Below are 19,386 nucleotides of genomic sequence, written 5' to 3'. Positions count from 1 at the left end.
AATGCACGTGCGAGTAACGTCGTTCCCCCAATTCAAACATGAAAAATATCATAACACAGACACGTATCAGACATGCTTTATGCACATCTTGTACCGGAATTCCCAATGCTACGCCCAAAGATAGGACGAGCCGCCATCAGAAGAAATCCAGTCACGGTGATCTATGTAACAATATTTCTCCCGAATTCAGTCATACCCTCGGGAACCGCGACGTCCTGATAAAAAATTCGATAAAAGCTCGTATCTCGTGCATACTCTTCGCGTATATCTATACGCTGCCAGGAGCCTAGTTGCAAGGAAAACCTCGTTCCCTCGGAGAGTATTACCGCCACTCGTTTCTTCGAAAACCGGTGCAACGTTTCCGATGATACCGTGCAATCTTGTACTGTTAAAAATTCTCCCGAGAATGTGTTATTAACCCTCGTACGGCGCAGTATGGGTCCTTCCTGACCCATTATAGTATTATACTTCACAGTTAGACTCTTCAGTTAACACGTATATTCAAAAAAATAGAATAAGTAAGTCAGAGATATGGAAAATCCTCATCTAGATAATATAAATTTCATGTTAAACAAACAATAGTTGAGGCGAAGAAAGATGCGTTTTGAAAATTTTAACTCGAAATTATTTTCTAAGTATATTATTTTTTTTAATAAATATTTCTATAGCTACTTGCGTCCAAATTCACCGTTTGGTCAAAATAGATGTGCAGAAAATCGTGGTAGAAATTAGAATAATATTACTTTAATCAAGTGAATCTGAGAATTTAAAAAATGTAATAATATAAAAATTTAATCACGAACGATAATAATTTCCCAATAAATTGAATAGAAATTTTCCGCTGTCCAAGGGTTAATTTAACCCCTTTTTAGTAACAAAGCTTGTCGTAATAAAATCAATAACAAACATGCACGCGTAAAAATTGTATTCTTTCCAAGGTCTATTCGAAAAATTTTTTTAAACGTTTATAAATAAAGAATTTTATTTCCAATAAAATTTACCCTGGTCTGGTTTCACTATTATTATACGATTAATTGGGCTAACGGTTTATCTTCAATGCCTATGAACATTGCTCGCGCGTGCGTGAATCTATATCTTAATCATCCCTCGGAAACTGAAATCCAACTCGTCCGGATGAACGTGTCTGTATCATTTCAAACATACCAAAGTTTCCACCCTCGATTCAACCTACTTTCAGATATTCTGAAGTTGAACCGCGGGAATCTGTTTAAGCCTCTTGTATACATTCGCCTGTATTGTAAATCGTGTTCCAAGCAAGGGATTGATAAGGACAAATATAGAAATAACATTCGATAGAAGAAAAGCATTCAGAAGCAATTTACTATTAAATTATTCAAAAGAAACTTTACGCTATTCAAATAGAAACGCGTAGAGAATTTAATATTCGCAAAATATTTGATATTAAATTTTCGAACATCGCTTGTCTATTAAAATACAAACGCAAGCTCAGAGTAAAAGCGTAATCGATAAAACGTTTGCCTAAGATGCCCCGGATAATCTTCTTTAAATTGTTTACCTTAGAATCGAGCAATTTGGAAATTCATTGTTAAGTAGAAATAGGAATTCTTTAGAAATTAATAAAACTTTGCAATGATCCGAAAGAATGAATTTCAGACTGATAGACAGGATGAAGATATCTACGAGGGACGTTTATAAGATGGCAAATATTCAAGCTTCGACGACCCGAAGGTGGATTAGTAAAGATCAGACGCGATTAAAAGGATCTTGGAACGTTATAATTAATGGAAGAGCTGTCTGAAGCGTAGCGTGCTGGAAACACAGCGCTTCGTCGGAAAATTTTCACCGATGAGATGAATCATACGAGAGAAAAGTAAGACGGCGAGATGCGCGAAGGTAGAAGGCATAATCGCGTGCTGCCGAGCTGACAACAGGACGGGTATAATGTAATTTCGTTTCGAACCGGAAAAGGGAGACCTTACTCGGTGTCAGTAACATTCGGTGTCGTACTAGCTCGCGAATAATGGGAACGTGCCACAAGGCAATTTTGATTGACGACGTCGCACTACGTTCACTTTCTTATCTAACCAATCATCTCTTAATTGGCAGTACCGTCTACGTTCTTAAGGGGGGATTCTCGTCTAACAACGTTAAAATTTAAAGTTAACCTCTTTATTTTTTTCGCAAACAATTATAAGTTCTACCATGCTAGACATTTAGGAGCATGAAGAGGGACCCTTAAACTGTAGGAAAATATTTTTTTAGTTCATTTTTTTATCATCTATTTTATTTTAGTTTTTATTTTTCCTTGATATAGAAATTTTTTCTTTAAAATGTTATAGTTTTTTAAATTTTCCATATTTTTTGTTTAAAATAGGTTCAGTACCAGTGGAAACCAACCAGGTTTAACTATTTAATAAAAATAATAAAAAATGGACTAAAAAAATACTTTCGTATAATTTAAGACTCTGTGGCGTCGCCTCCCATGCTCGCCACCAGAGGGGTCGCGCTCTCACAAGCGCTCGACCGACCCCTCCGTTGCTATATGTACACTCCTCAAACGACTTCCCAATATCCCAGTCGTCTAAGGCAGGGCCTGCTAGAAAACCTTACTGATGAGTCGACTGGCAGGCCCGGACGAAACGCGCCCCCTTCTTTCCTTTTCTGCCCTCCTACGGAATTCTCACGAGATCCTCTACCCGCAACGAAGCAGCGCCACAACTCATTATGCGCCTAAAAGTCTAGTCACAATAGCATTTTTATTCTTTTATTCTTTACGAATAAAATAAAAAAGGTAACTTTAAATTTTAACGCTGTTACACGAGAATCCCCCCTCAATTGATCAGTACGAAGATGGAAACGTGCCCATATCTCAATGATAAACCTCCTCGGACGGGAAAAATTCAATTTCCTTCCTTCGCTAACACCAGTCAGAGTTTTCACGTGTCAATGAAAACAGTTGGAGAACTTGGTGCATATTTAACAATTCTTCCTACAAATACAACTGGAATATGGACATTGATTGCACATATTTTTATTCAAACTCGTCGTTGTATTGAATGTTTCGTTAAAATATTCTATATTCGATATGAATTTGTTAGAGTTAAAGGGCAAGGTAGATATAAAGTGAGATTGCTTCTTACTATTAATAATATATTGCATGAGCTTCGATATACACGTTTCATTACGCGCAACAACAACACTCGAAGAAGGAAGAGCGGGCGGGGAACCACCGTCCCTGTTCGATGACGCATATATCCGCTACGATGCGCGCGTTGCTAATACTCGTGCTAACAGAATTGCTAAGAAATAAAATTTATGAGTTCCGTATTTTGAAATATGAAATTGGAAACCTGTCAAATTGACAAAAATATTATCAGCAGACGAATCAATATAATAAAATTTGGGTTGTTTATTTTACTTAAGAACAACCCCTACTCGGTAAGCTAGTATACATTATTTTCTGCAAAATAAATATGAAACATTAACACGTTCGCGAACAGTAAAAAATTTAATAAGCTGCAGAAATGGACATGAGATTTACGTCAAGAGATGCAATCAAAGTAATTTTTAAATAGACAAAGAAAATAAAATGAAAATACTCAACAAACCAGTTAGCCATTACATTAAAGTGTGCATAATAATTTGCAAAAAATAAAAACTCTACTATAATGTGGCTCATAAATTTGAATATTATAGCATTCATGTAATTTTGCACCATAGTAAAAATGAATCCTATTTACATACCCGAACGTGTTAAAAATTCATTCGAAAATTGACTTTTTACTTACTTCCGTTATTTTCTGTTCGTGGACGTGTTTTTATTTCACTAACGCTTACCCCAACTTTCAACTTACTTTCGATGTAACGATAACAAATTATAGGAACCACGGTACGCAAGAGAGCTCGTATCGGTTTCACTGTCGACAAAATATCGTTCGATTTTTTATTCTAGATCAAAGGGAAAAAATGCTAGACTGCACATAAGTAACAACATTTATTATTTCACCCAAAGTTGATAAAACGTAACGAAAAAAGAAATATTTGTATCTCGAAATGTTGAAGAATAGATGTGGAAAGTGGCGGAAAGTTTCATCAAACCCTTATGCTGTAAAAAAATTGTCAAATATCGCTTCTCGTTTTACCATTTCGCACGAGTCTCCCTCTTTGAATGTTTTATCCACGTTTCCTCGTGACACTCGTTGAGAAACCCTGCTGTGGAGTACATAGAAGCTGCAGTTCGATCTGTTATCACGCAAACCTCTCGAAACAATCTGCCGGCGATGTTGAGATAGAAACCAGATTACAACTAACCGAAAGGGCGATCGGCTCGAAGCCTGGGCCGCCAAACTTTCCACGCGTTTATCGAGTGCCTTGGCTCACGCGTCTCTCAGAGTTTATAGCGTCCGTTTAATTCGCATTGTTTGGAAGGTTGTTAACTTCCGTTCTGATCCTTCTCCCGACAATTTGCATTCGCCTTCCGTTATGGACCTGGCGGTCGGTCTCCTAATGCCGCATCGATAACATCCGCTATTTAATTACCAGAGTATACGAGCCGCGTTGATTTCACGAGTTTCTCAAACCGATAAAACGTTTTACGACGAGCGATTTCATGAACTTCCTGATGGTACTGGGTCGCTCTCACGTGTACGTGATTTTATTGTTTCCATGATTCAAGAATAGAAACGTTTCTAAAAGTTACTTCCGTATATCCCACGTTTTCTTAACACTTTGACTGCCACGTCATTTATATATGGGAGACAAGACTTTTTACTTTAAAACTAAAACAATTAAATCTCAAGCTGTAATGTTGAAGAAAATAAATTTGAATAGGATTCATGAATTTTAACGTGGTTACGAAAATAATTACTAAGAGAAACTTTAATTTGTATAGTTTACAATTGTCTAAACTCACAGTTTTCACCTGGCAGTCAACGTGTTGAAACGTAAATTTTCTATTCAATGGCATAAGAAGAATAGAAGGCATAAAATCGATGAGAAGGAAATATTGCCAAAGAACAAACTGGCAACTGGTAGGGAGAAATCGACGAAGAAGTTCGGAATGGAATAAGAGAATTCGGTGTCTATAGGGTGATATTAAATCCTCGATGAAAAGGAACTCGCAGACCAGCTGCAGGTCCTTGGACCCCGACCAGTTATGAAAGCTCGAGCCGTCGGTCTAAGCCTTCGTGATTGCCTCCCGTTGAAAGGGATCATGACGGGTTTTTGTTTAATTTTCTGCTCCATGTGTCACTAGTGTTCGAAAAGACGCGGCACGCCCGTTGAACTGAGTCAGACACCCCCTTCGATAGGATACAATTCCTCGTATTGATCCTCCACGAAATTCCTTTAACTAGTAAAACCCCATCAGGATCGACGCTCGTGTGGTGTCTTTTCGCGGCTCCCGTAACTTCTGAAACGCTCGTGCACCTAACGAGAACGTTATCTAAATCCCGCGAATCTACTTCGCCAACTTTAACCAGCTATCGAGGATACGATCTTCTCGCCTGTACGAGATTATAAAAACGACAAGGATACACCGCGGTTATGCAACAACCGGGGAGAGGGAAAAACCGCAGTCGTAGTGTCACGAAAGTTTTTCGTAGGATCGAAAAAGAATAACGAAGAGAGAACGTCATCGGTGGAAGGTTGAACGTGAAGCGGATGGTAAGGAGGCGGCGCGAAGTCGGAGAGGAAGAGAATGGCGAGGATGGGTCTGCGGTAAACAGGGACGAGGAAGGGGACCTGGAGAAGAAAGGCTGGGCAAGAAAGTTGAGAGGATCTAATCATAGGAGGATATTGTGGGATCATAACTCCGGCTGGTAGCCGGTAGCGGACTATCGAAGTCCTGAAGGAGTCTCCTTCCGGTCTCATTCGAAACCCCTCGGGCGGCCTGTGCCTTGCCCGCTGACTCGACGAGCTGTGATAGGAATTGTTTCGCAGCCTCCAGTAGCCTACTATCGTTTCATCGCGACTCCGCGACAACCTTCGTCATCCACATCCGAATTCGCGTACCCGTGAACGTCTCCAAACCTTCGAATCGGGTCAGTTGCTGGCCTTGAATCGATTTCACCCTTAACGCTTCGTCGGTTCAAACGACTCCAGGCTACACCCACTGCCTCTCTTGTTGCAATTAAATCGAGACTGCCAAATGAGAGGTTTCGACAAAACTTTGTTCTATAAATATGCAGTGTGTTTTTGTATGTTTACAAGCATCTAATCGTTATTATTGGAGTATTTCTACATATTTTTACGCCAGTAAAGGATACGAATGTCTATGTAATTGTTCTAGTACGCCGCTTGTTTGGGCTTCGGTGAGTCGACCAGGCTTATGACACAGACCGCGTTTTTGTCAAGGCCAGCATGGGCAAAATTAGAATTTCACTTACCGAACTAAATGACAAACTTGGTCGGCGTAGGCAGTCTCGAGTGGTTGCAACCCCAGCGGACTGTCGGATGGCCCACACGTGCTCGGATTCGTATACCTGGGCCTCCCTTGTTCGTATTTAGTTTTCCACGCGGGCCCAGGAACCGACGCACGCGGTGGAAAGTCCCCGGAGTTGCCAAACGTAGCATCCTCCGCCTTTGACGCCAAGCTACGTTGGCATCGTTGCACCCCCGTCCCAAAAGTCAGCAGTATAAAAACGGCGGCATGCCGTGATTTCGCTCTTACTTACTTGCTTACTTACTTACTTACTTACCATTTTGACAAACAGATAGTGCGCTAGAACTAGATAGTTCCTAATCTGATCAGTGTATATTTTGTTGAGTTTTAAATACAATACAACACTAATACGTCTCGTTAGTCCCCTGAATAAGGGGTGGTCCTTCGGAATCTAGTTTAGTCGGCATACCACGTGCAATATTACCACTTCGGAATCGATCCTTTCGACTTCGGATTAAACACCACTACTTCAGTTATAACGGGGATTTATTCGTTCTTCTCACTGTTACGCAAAGAAACCAAGTCCATTCGTATTCTCCTAATTCAATAAAAGTGTCAGCATTACCCACTCATATTCGTACACATGATGGAGATTCGCTATAAATGAAAAAATTCTTGTTTCTTATGAATCGATTTGTTTTTGAAACTGGTATAAGTCCATATAAGTTTCGTAGATTGAAATATTTAAGGGCCCGCGTTTGAATAAATTAAAAACAAAACTTGTCGACGATCATGCCGCGTTGAAAACAACGATTTTCGTCTGATCGCGGAAGTTAGCTCTCCGAGTGCTGTGCCAGAGTCACTGTTGACTCGTCATTTTTCTCAAAACACGCGCTAAATCTCGCTATTGCGACGGAGATAATTGTGTGCGTACATATCTACATCTTGTGTTTTTACTATTTTTTTCACGGACCTATTTTCGCTGGACTAATTTCAACTATAGGTTTGCTAGCAAGTCAGATAGACAAAAAAGAGAAAAAAATATAGTATTTCTTTGTTTATTTATAAATGTTTTCAAGTGGTTCCTTTACAATGTTCTGTCGAAGAGAAAATACATATATCTGTATCAGTGAAATGTCAGTGTGAGTCACAAATGACTCCGGCACATACTTGGATGGATGACCACTCGACCGAATATTGTTTGTATTATTGTACATTGTTTATATTGTACCTCTCTATCGATTTTGTAATTGGGCATTACTTACCCGTTAATATTTTTTTTAAACTACTTCGTAAATAGAGAAGCAACACAGTGTAATAAACAACATTTGACAAAAGTAAATGAAAAGTGTGGCGTCGCCTCCCATACTCGTCACCAGAGGGGTCGCGCTCTCACAAGCGCTCGACTGACCCCTCGGTTGCTATATGTATATCTATACATACATTTCTCGAACGATTTCCCAATATCCCAGTCGTCTAAGGGCCTGCTAGGAAGCCTTACTGATGAGTCCACTAGCATGCCCGGACGAAACGCGCTCCCTCCTTTCCCTTTCACGCCTCCTACGATTCTCACGAGATCCTATCCGCAGCGAAGCAGCGCCACAAAAGAATTCATAAAAAAATTTCTTTTTATTTATAGTGAATCAACATTATAGTGTACGAATACGAATAGGAGTCACTGTATGTCGCTACGATTTCAATAAAATACTAAAACATATTTTACTTTTTGTGTTTCCTGTGAACCCCATCCTAATTGCAATATGGGACGTTGGTATTAGCGAAGTAGAATGCATTGTTTTATGGTAAATTCTACAGTGGCCTGCAAAGAGTTGCGCAACCGAGAAAGAGGAGAACCTGCATGCAAAATTAAATCGAAAATTTCGAATAACATTATTCTGAGGAAGTCGATATTGAGGCTGATAGAAGCACGCGCGTATTTTATTAAAATTCTGTTCACTGGATCTTGCTATAAACGTCTATCGCGTTTGAACACTACGTGGAAAAATATTACTTCATAACCGAATGTAGTATAGTAATTTTCAATGCCAACTTATGCACAATTTATAAATATTCGGAGTCCTATTAGTTTTGATTTGTAACACCGAGCTGATCTAAATGAAAAGAAAAATCTATTGATATCAGAATCTACGCTAATTAATAATGTTAAAGATATAATGATTTTAAGTACTCTTTAAGCTAATGTAAAAGAAAGAAACGCTAAAAACTTATTTCTTTAAACGTATGCAGAGTCTGCTATTATTACAAGATTCTTTCAATCTGCTCACAGAGAATTTTAAATTAATATTAGAGAACAAAGCTTTTATACATATACATATGTATACTCGGCTATTTTGCATTTTATGAACATTTCTAAAGAAAGGGAAACTAGTCAGCTTAACGCGGTTAATAACTACCGTGATACAGGAAACGTTAAAAATGCCACCTCTACCATTAGTTGTTGCGAATACACACCAACCTGCGAGTTCTTCGAACAATAAAGAATGAAACATACTCCTTGCTTTGCAACGGCTAACGATATAATTTCATAGAGACCTGTGAATATCACGGCGGAGGAGAATAATTATGGAACGAAGAAGGGGAAAATTTTTAATCCCGTCGACGTAATAATTACCCATTCCCCGTAAACGAATTAAACCATCGGAAGGAAGTTCATTAACTTCCTGAGAGACTGCTTCAGTGAATTCTTAATTATATTCAACCTTTAAAAATGTACAATAATTGCGCTGTGTACTTTAATAATAGAATCCAGTTGCACGAAAGAAAATTTCAAAATTGATTATCTGCACAGACTAAATGTATAACGCTGTGTTTATATTATCGCGTAATTTATAACGTTGAAGCTGCCTAAACCTTTGTGTATTATTTATGTTCATAAATGAAATTCGATAAAATAAAACATGCATTTTATAACGAAGAAATTGTTACGATATTAGTTAGTATTGGGAGACAACAGCAGAAACAAAATTATCAAAGCACTCTCAATTCATATACAAGGTGTTCAGTCACCCCTAGACAAAAATTTTAATGGATTCTGGAGGCCAAAATAAGACAAAAATCAAGGATACTAATTTTTTGATTGAGGCTTCGTTAAGAAGTTATAGAAACATTTCCGGCCACACAGTATATTTTCAGTAACGAATTTTTTTCTCGATAGTCGTAGGATTTCAGAGATATATCTATTCACTAAAAATGATTGTAATTAACCCCCCTAGTTAAAAATAATTTTTTTAGAATGATTTTAAATTTTTTATTTTCGCCGAAAAATGTCTGTACCTACTCGAATTTTTTTCTCGAAAATAAGTAGAATTTCGACGGTATGTCTATTCACCAAAAATGATTGTAACTGATCCCCACAACCGAAAATAATTTTTCCATGAATGATTTGAAATTTTTTAATTTAATTTTTTAATAACTTTTTAACGAAGCTTCAATCAACAGATTGATATTCTTGATTTTCGTCTTATTTTGGCCTGTAGAATCCCCCTTTAAATTTTTCCAAGAGGTAGCCGAACACCCTGTATACGTATAGTAAGAAGCAAAGTTGAATATCGTTACGATAAAAAAAAGGGATAATATAATTATAAGTTGTTCATAGAAGCAGGCGAATATTTACTGTCCCCCGACACCACTCATCTCGCTTCGTTTTTCTTTGCTAAGAAAACGTAGTTTAGATAGTACCGAGTTCCCGACGGTTTTCTACGTTGTCGGCTAAAGCCGTATCAAGAGGTATCGCATTATCTCGATGCTACGTCTTGCTACAAGTGTGCCCGATCTCGTTAAACTATCGCAACTGTTTAAACTTCCCAAGTTTTACCCCGAGAACACGCTGAAAGAAGAGCTCACCGCGAGACTGGAAATACTTACGTATGCGTAAAAGGAACGGATACGAGGTCACCGGCGAATTTAGCCACTTCCGCGAGTTTTCCATGTGACGTGAGGAGATTTGAATCATGAACAGGAACAGAATTCACAATTTTCACGCAACGACCTCGTATTTCTTGTTCAAGTATTAACAATTTCACTTTGCGCGAACATTTAATAATAAAAACAGATTACGCAAGGTTAGAACCATCGATACACATTATTTGACGAAACAAAAAGTTCAGGTTAATTTCCTGGTTTGCTTCCGTCAGAATTGTACCGAGGCGAGGTTGGATCAGAATTTGGAATCGATAGTTGAATTACAAATCACTTCAACAACAAATAACCAAAATATATTTCAACAAAAATAACACGCGTATTTCCATCGGTCATTATTGCGCAACAGACTTCCGCGAAAGCTCTTCCCACTCACACGTTCGCGCATGTGCGATACACGTAAGGCCAGGGATGCCCAACAATATCGATCGCGCATTGATCGTTCTAGAAATGTATATTTCTCACAGCTTCGTAAAGCTAAATGTAACAAAAAGATGTTATTTTTATTCGTTAAGTCCCAAAAGGAATAAGAAAATTTGTGAATAATCGTCTAGTGCAACGTACTTTAAAAAGAAACGGGAATAGAAAAAATAGTAATCGAACGTCTGAGACGAAGCGTAAGGTAAGAATTCACGCCTTTCATAATGTATGCGTGTCAAAAAGTAAAGCGAGTTGGCGATGAATCTCGTTTCGCCAGTGGTCCGCGATAAGGAAAAATTCTCGAGATTTCCTCGGTTCATCTCCTGAACAGGAACTTTATTTCCTTGAGGTAAGTTGGAGGCGGAGATGTAGAGTTGTTACCTCAGAGCGGCACTCTTACAAATCGAGCCACTGCACCTGCAGCTATAAATCTCTTCAGGATATTATAATACTTAATGCACTGACGTTTCGAAGCACGATAAATCGGCTTCTGCCACTTTCCCGCCAATTCACGACGATGTTTCGCCTCGAGTGTACCAATAAAATCCTGCCACATATTGCTGCGCGTATCGATCTTTCTACGCGCAAACACGCCACTTTATTTCTGTGTCTTGAACCGCTACCGATTTTCTCACGCGGTCATCTCGAATCGCAATTCAACTTTCATTTCGTTCTAAAACGATTTCTTTCCGTTATATCGCCGGAAGCACTTAATTTATACAGCTAGTGACAAAATGTAACGTCTTTAAAAAAGGTGCAGGCACCTATTAGTTCTCTTTGAAATTTCCAAGTTTATCTATCTGTTATTTTAATTTAAAAAACACAGTTATATTATAAGGTTCAGATTGTCCAATACTTGCTATACTTCATAAACGTTTGCAATCAATTGTTGGCGTTAAAGGATTGTCTTCTCTATACGTATGTTAATAGACAAAATTCTTACTTGGAAACAAACGTCTGAAAGAAACATATCCTTGTCGACATAAATATTTCAACGAGATGTAATCGTACAAGAAATTCGTGTAGAAACGATTTAGAACGAAGGTATCCCGAAAACGTAAGACTAGCCCATGAAGGGGTGAAACAAGAATGGTAAAACGAAGGAAGAAAAAGAAGGAAAACATGATTGGAGTGGTATTGTGCTTTTAGGTACGGTCCATACGTCGATTGACCTCGCCGACCATCCCACAGGGCCAATATACCGATCAGGTTAACCCAATGGACCGCCACCTTCTATCGATATATTTCCACAATAATCGACCCTAAGCTATCCCAAAATTCCACACTGTCGGTGTAGAGTGGCCACGTCACAAATAGAGGACGAGCAAATCTACCAAGAAGTGAAAATTGAAAAAATTATTATCGACCAGCTAACAGACAATTGTAAACTACATAATTTAAAATTGTTGTAAGCTTGTTAAAATCTATGAATCTTATTCAATTTGAGAAATTTAGCAGTTTCCATAGTGAAAACAACCGTCAGAAACTGATGGTAACCATCGTGAATGGAAAGTTAACGAACGTAACAAGGTGACATTTCAATAAACGTAAAGGACCAAGCGGAAGCAGATTGGTTGGTTCACCTTAAGGAGAATAATCTTCGAGGATGGCTGAAGAATGGCAAAGGTAGGATATTGCGACACAAGTATCCACTCGCGACAAAGGGCGAAGGTCGGCGAAGAGTGAAAAGAATTGGATGCGGGTTGTATGCTCGAACGAATGTTCTACGACACGTAATAAAAGCTGGCGACTGAAACTAGGAGGAACATGCATGCTGTGACACCAAATTTATTTTCACTTTGCACCAAGGAATTTAGAGAACCACCGCCCACAACAATTTCACCCCGTGTAATGGAAATTCTCAATTCGACAGAGGATTAAAAAACATCGCGATGCCACCGCTATAGTGCTTGCTATTTCGATATCTCGCCATTGGTAGAATTTTCTATTTTTCTCTGGAATTTAAGTCCAATGAAAGAGACTTAGTAAGTTGCAATTTCTATTTATTATGAAACGGTGAAGCAATAAACATTAAATACGTGCGACATTCCTAGAGTTTCGTGTCCCTCCACAAACCGCAATCCACACGTGCCATATCCAGAAGACGAGCGTGTCATCACTAACTTGCAACATTTAGTTTATCGGTATTAATTCGTATTATTACGCGAGAACTTGAAACGAAAATCCTGTACTGAAAGGTGAAATGATAAAATTCAGATTCAAATTAAAATGAACACGGAGTCCATCGTGTGAAGAATAATCATCATCTGGTATAAGGTTGGTTGTACTGTGCCGATCGGTTGTGTGTGTGGTTATGACTGTACTGTGTGATCTGGAAAGGTATAATTTTGTCCTCGCGTTATATTTATCAGTTTGTGTTAATAACTATAATATTAATAAATAAGTTTAACAGAAGCTATGCTGTATATTTATTTAAACAGTCTAGCGAAAGTGTACCGCTATTAATTCAACAGGTTATGGGCCCAGGTGCATTGCTTGAAACCACGTGCTAAGATAACCTCAAAATATGGCTGTGGGAAATTTTGGAACGCACCAGATCGAAAAATTAAACGAGGACAATTATGAAAGCTGGAAAATTCAAATGAAAAGTATATTAGTGTGCAATGAACTATGGTCGTACGTTAACGGAAAGAATATAAAAACAGAAGCAAACGCGATAGAGTGGGACAGCAGGGACGAGAGATCCCTCGCCTTTTTATTCTTAAGTGTGAACAAAAGTCAAATAAATAATATCAAGAGATGTGAATCCTCAAAAGCGGCGTGGGACACGTTAAGAAATATATACGAGTCAAAAGGCCCAGTGAGGAAAGCCATCCTGTATAAATCATTATACAAGATGAAGAAAGAATCAAATGTTGTAATGGGGGAATACGTAAACAAATTTGTAAACGTTGCTGAAAAACTGGAAGAAGCTGGTATAAAGATTCCCGGTGAGTTACTTTCAATAATGTTATTAAATTCTCTCCCAACAGAATATGAAAGCTTCTGTACAGCGATAGAATCTAGGGATGATTTACCAACAATAGACATCCTAAAACTAAAATTAATTGAATTGGAAGCAAGGTTTCAAGAGAAAGGTACACACAATCAAAGTGAAGAAAATAATGACGCACTACTAACAAGAGCCAAACCGAGAATTAAGACTGAAAACTCTCTCAGTAAGTACAACAAAAATAAGTTTAATAAAGTTGAAATAAAATGCACTGTGTGCGGCAAGAACGGTCACAGAGCAGATGTATGTTGGTTCAAAAACAAGCAGCGTAGTCAATATACCAAAGAAAAAGCAATGAATGCCATTACGTTGAGCACTAATCCAACGATTCAAGATTTTAATAAATGGTGCTTGGACAGCGGTGCCACACGACACATGTGTAAGCACAGCAGTAATTTTATTAATATGAATCAATATATAACCACTAATGTATATACTGCTGCTAAACAATATGTACAATGCAAGGGCATTGGTGACGTTAGATTAAAAATTACAAGTTACGTGAATACAGTTGATAGTATTAGACTCTGCAATGTCATGTATGTACCAAATTTAAGACATAACTTACTCTCAGTTCCACAAATTACAAAATATGGATATACTGTAAGCTTTAATAGAAACTATGCAGTTGTTAAAGAAAAGGAAGGTAATATAGTGTTTAAAGCGATTCGCAGAGGAGAATTATATGTTGTAACAGAGTCGGTGTATCATCAAGCTATGAATACAGAAGACAAAAGTCAAAACCATTTTAAACGATGGCATGAACGGATGGGCCACCTCAACCAGAATGATTTGAGAAAGCTGGAAAGTGAAAATATGGTAATAGGTTTGAAGTTCTTTGATCCAAACAAGAACTTTGAATGTGAGGTATGTCATCTTGGAAAAATACACAAATTACCATTCAAGCGATCCACAGAAAGAAGAACTGAAATTTTGGGTTTAGTACACATAGATATTTGTGGACCCATGAAGGTCAATTCACTAGGTGGTGCAAGATACTTCATCACTTTTATCGATGATGCAACAAGATATACAGAGGTAATGATGTTAACAAACAGGTCCGAAACATTCAATGCATTTAAAAATTACAAAGTACGTGCTGAAAAGGAAACAGAAAAACAAATAAAATGCATCAGATCTGACAATGCTAAAGAGTATGTTTCGAAAGAATTCACACAATTTTTAGAGATGAATGGAATCAGGAGACAATTAAGCGTGGAGTATACACCAGAACAGAACGGAGTGGTCGAACGAGCTAATAGGACACTTACCGAAATGGCAAGGTGTATGATATTACAATCGGGAGTACCTGAGTCATTGTGGGCCGAAGCTATAAATACAGCTTGTTTTATTAGGAACAGATGCCCAACTTCCACGTTAAATAATATGACTCCACTCGAAGCATACAGCAAGAGAAAACCATACGTCGGATTCATGAAGACGTTTGGATGTAAAGTAATAGCACTGGAAAAGGGGCCTGGAATTGGAAAATTCCACCAAAAAGGTAAACCATATGTAATGGTCGGATATTCAAATGAATCCAAGGCGTACAGATTATGGTTAACTGGATCAAATGCGGTCGTAAAAAGACGTGATGTACGTTTTATAGAATATGGTGAAAATCCTGAATTGTTGAGAAACGAAGCTGTTACTGAAATAGAAGACAAAGAAGAAGAAGTAACATCGAAAGAAGAAGAAATAATTTGGGAAGAAGAAGAAGAAGGAGGAGAAGAAGATACCCAAACAAGTAATCAAGAACCAATCTTGAGAGGCCCTGGCAGACCTAAAATAATTAGGACAGGTAAACCTGGAAGGCCAAAGAAGCAATATCAAATAGCTGAAGTAATGGAGCCGATGAATCCAAGTGAAATTAAAAATCGAACTGATAGACGATTCTGACTAGAAGCTATGGATGCAGAATACGAAACGTTAATGCAGAACAGAACATGGGAACTCGTTCCAAGGCCTAAAAATAAAAAGGTTTTATCGAACAAATGGGTGTTCAAAATAAAAAGGAACCATGATGGATCTATAAATAAATACAAGGCAAGATTAGTAGCTGGAGGCCATCAACAAAAATACGGCTTAGACTATGAAGAAGTGTTTGCTCCAGTAGCAAGGTACGAGACAGTGCGAGCAATTTTAGCTGCTTCGGTCGAGAAGAAAATGTACGTTCACCAAATGGACGTTGTATCAGCCTATGTACAAGGCGATTTAAAAGAAACAATTTATATGGAGCAACCGGAATTATTTTCAACAAACAATGAAAACCAGGTATGTCTTCTCCAAAAACCGTTGTATGGATTGAAGCAATCTGGAAGAGCATGGTATGAAAAATTAAATAATTGTTTATCTAATTTAAGTATACGAAAATCTAATTTAGATCCTTGCGTTTTTGTCAAAGCCAAAGATAATAAGCTAGTAATTATAGTAACTTATGTAGACGATTTGTTAATTACTTCAAACGATTTAAATGAGTTAATTAAAATAAAAAATGTATTAAAACAAAAATTTAGTATGAAAGATTTAGGTCCTGTTAACAGTATTTTAGGGATCAACGTTATCCGGAATGGTGTTACCGGAGACATAAAACTAAACCAAAGAAAGTATGTTTTAGATTTATTAGAAAAATTTACAATGCAAAATTGTAAACCAATATCAACTCCCATGGAACCTGGATTAAAATTACAAAAAGGGAAGTCATTATCGGAGGAAGAGAGAGATCAAATGAGTCGCATCCCTTACAGAGAATTAGTTGGCGCATTAATACAGGGTGGCGCTTAATGACCGATATGGTTTGAATGTTTAATAACTTTTAAAATTTTTTATTTTTTTTTATTTTTATTTCAGAATTTTGTGAAGAACACTTGGGGAATTTAAAATGGAATACTACACAACAGAACAGCGATCAGCAATTGTTGAATTTTATTTTGAAAATCAACGGTCAATTGTTTTGACGCAGCGTGCTTATCGTCGTTTTTTTAATGTGCGTACTGGACCTTCAGCATCAACAATAAACCGCCTTGTTGCAAATTTTCGACAACATGATACAGTAAAACACCTTCCACGTACCGGGAGACCACGTACGGTCCATACGGAAGAAAATATCCAAAGTGTTGCGGATAGTGTGCAGGACAGTCCACAAACATCAACAAGAAGACGCTCGGCACAACTGGGGCTATCACGGAGGTCTGTTCAGAGGATTTTGGCCACATTGCACATGTTCCCGTATAAAAGGTTCAGCTTGTGCAACAATTGAAGCCGATAGACTACCAACAACGCCTTGATTATGCCATTTCATTCCGACAAAAAGCAGAAGAAAATCGCGATTTCATTAACAATTTGATAATGAGCGATGAAGCCCATTTCCAATTGAATGGCTTCGTAAACAAGCAAAATTGCAGGATATGGACTACGGAGAATCCAAGAACAGTTCATCAGCGACAGTTGCACCCACTTAAGTGTACTGTTTGGTGCGGTGTATCGTCTGAAAGGATTATTGGTCCATATGTTTTTGAAAATGCACATGGCGCCTCAGTTACGGTTAATGGTGCTGATTATCGAACGATGCTGGACAATTTTTTGAGGCCAGCTGTACAAAACCATCCACAGTTGTGGTTCCAACAAGATGGAGCCACAGCCCACACAGCAATGGACACAATGGCTCTGTTACGGGACCTCTTTGGCGAACGCATTATTTCGCGCAGAAGCGATTTCAATTGGCCCCCACGTTCACCCGATTTGACAGCGCCAGACTGTTTTCTTTGGGGTTATTTGAAAGAAAGGGTATACATTAATAAGCCAGCCACCATACCACAGCTAAAAGAAAACATTCGCAATGAAATTCAAGCCATAACACCGGAAATTTTACGAAAAGTTATGCAAAATGTACTGGAAAGAGCACGAATGTGCGAAGCCGAAAACGGCCATCACTTGCGGGATATAATTTTTCATACTTAAGCCAAAAATATTCCCCATTAATATACTTTATAACACCAAAAAAATAATAATAATAATTCATTAAATAAAAAAGTTATTAAACATTCAAACCATATCGGTCATTCAGCGCCACCCTGTATATTTAGCCAATGCCACTCGCCCCGATATATCATTTGTCGCAAGTACGCTAAGTAGGTTTTGTACAAATTACACTATCGAACACTGGAAATGTGCAAAAAGGGTATTAAGATACCTAAAAGGTACTGTGGACTACAGTATACATTACGAACCTACTGGCGAAGAATTAAAAGCCTACGTTGACTCCGATTGGGCAGGAGATATTACCGACAGGAGATCATGCTCTGGTAACGTATTAATTTTAGCAGGTGGACCAATAAGTTGGAAAACTAAAAGAAACAACCAACTGTAGCGCTTTCTACAATGGAAGCGGAATATATGGCGCTTACGGAAGTATCGAAAGAGATCATATATTTAAGAAGACTTTTGAATTATGTAAATCTCGGTAGCTTAGTGAAAAATCCGTCCGAAGTTCTATGCGACAGTCAAAGTGCAATACAATTGTGTAAAGATCCCGTATTTCATAGTAGAAGTAAGCACATAGACATAAGGCATCATTTTTGCAGAGAGGCGTACGAAAAAGCTCAAATTAAAGTAACTTATATTAGTACCGAAAATATGTTGGCGGACGTATTAACGAAAGCACTGTATAAAGATAAACACGAAAAGTGTATAGCGTCATTAGGTCTACGTTGTTTAAATAGGACTTGCGTGGATAGCGAGGATGATGATAGAGAGGGTGTGAAGAATAATCATCATTTGGTATAAGGTTGGTTGTACTGTGCCGATTGGTTGTGTGTGTGGTTATGACTGTACTGTGTGATCTGGAAAGGTATAATTTTGTCCTCGCGTTATATTTATGAGTTTGTATTAATAACTATAATATTAATAAATAAGTTTAACAGAAGCTATGCTGTATATTTATTTAAACAGTCTAGCGAAAGTGCACCGCTATTAATTCAACACATCGATTTAATTAATTATTTCACTGTACGTTAGAACAGGAGGAAGTTTGTTGGAAATACTTAGTTAACGCAACATGCTCCAGCGAAGCTGATACTATGGAAGCGGAGCAAGTATCCGGATAACTATCCTTCATTTTCACTTTGAAAACGCGTCAAGGAATTTATGGACCGTAAAAGCTCCCTTACATTAATATATGTATACGTTCAAGAATACGTCGACACAGCCTACCTTTCAACAAGAGCGACATAACGGGTTATCCAAAATAGACTAGGAAGTACTTTTTAAATAGAGAACAAACTATTTCGAATTTCACGAACATCAATTCGAACATGAAAATTTTCGATAGTACTTTGGCATATTTGCTTCATTGTTGCTGGTACGTTGGCATAAACTTTGCTCTACAAATAATCCCGACGAAAGAAGCCCAATGGGATCAAATCGCACGAACGAGGTAATTCACATCACCATTGATTGAATTTTGATCACAATAGAGTGACGTTTCCACGCGCGTTGTGCATGGATTTTCATCTCCCCATAAACGACAATTTTGCTTATTAACGTGTCCATCCAATGTGAAAGAAGCTTCATCATTGAAGATTATGTTGTGTGAAAACAATGGATCAATCGAACGATGTTCTAACAACCAATCAGCGAAATTCTTTCAATT

At 38.0% G+C, this 19,386-nt stretch overlaps 1 protein-coding gene across 1 annotated transcript in view; it reads right to left on the bottom strand.

Moving 5' to 3' along the window:
• Positions 1-19,386, bottom strand: part of LOC122403232 — a 317,776-nt gene that overhangs the window by 273,859 nt on the left and 24,531 nt on the right. The gene's annotated exons all lie outside the window — the stretch shown is intronic.

Source organism: Colletes gigas, unplaced genomic scaffold (assembly GCF_013123115.1).
Source record: "Colletes gigas isolate AHSC1104 unplaced genomic scaffold, ASM1312311v1 Colletes_gigas_Sc00047, whole genome shotgun sequence".
Taxonomy (NCBI): Eukaryota; Metazoa; Arthropoda; class Insecta; order Hymenoptera; family Colletidae; genus Colletes; species Colletes gigas.
This window is presented reverse-complemented; position numbering and strand designations above follow the sequence as displayed.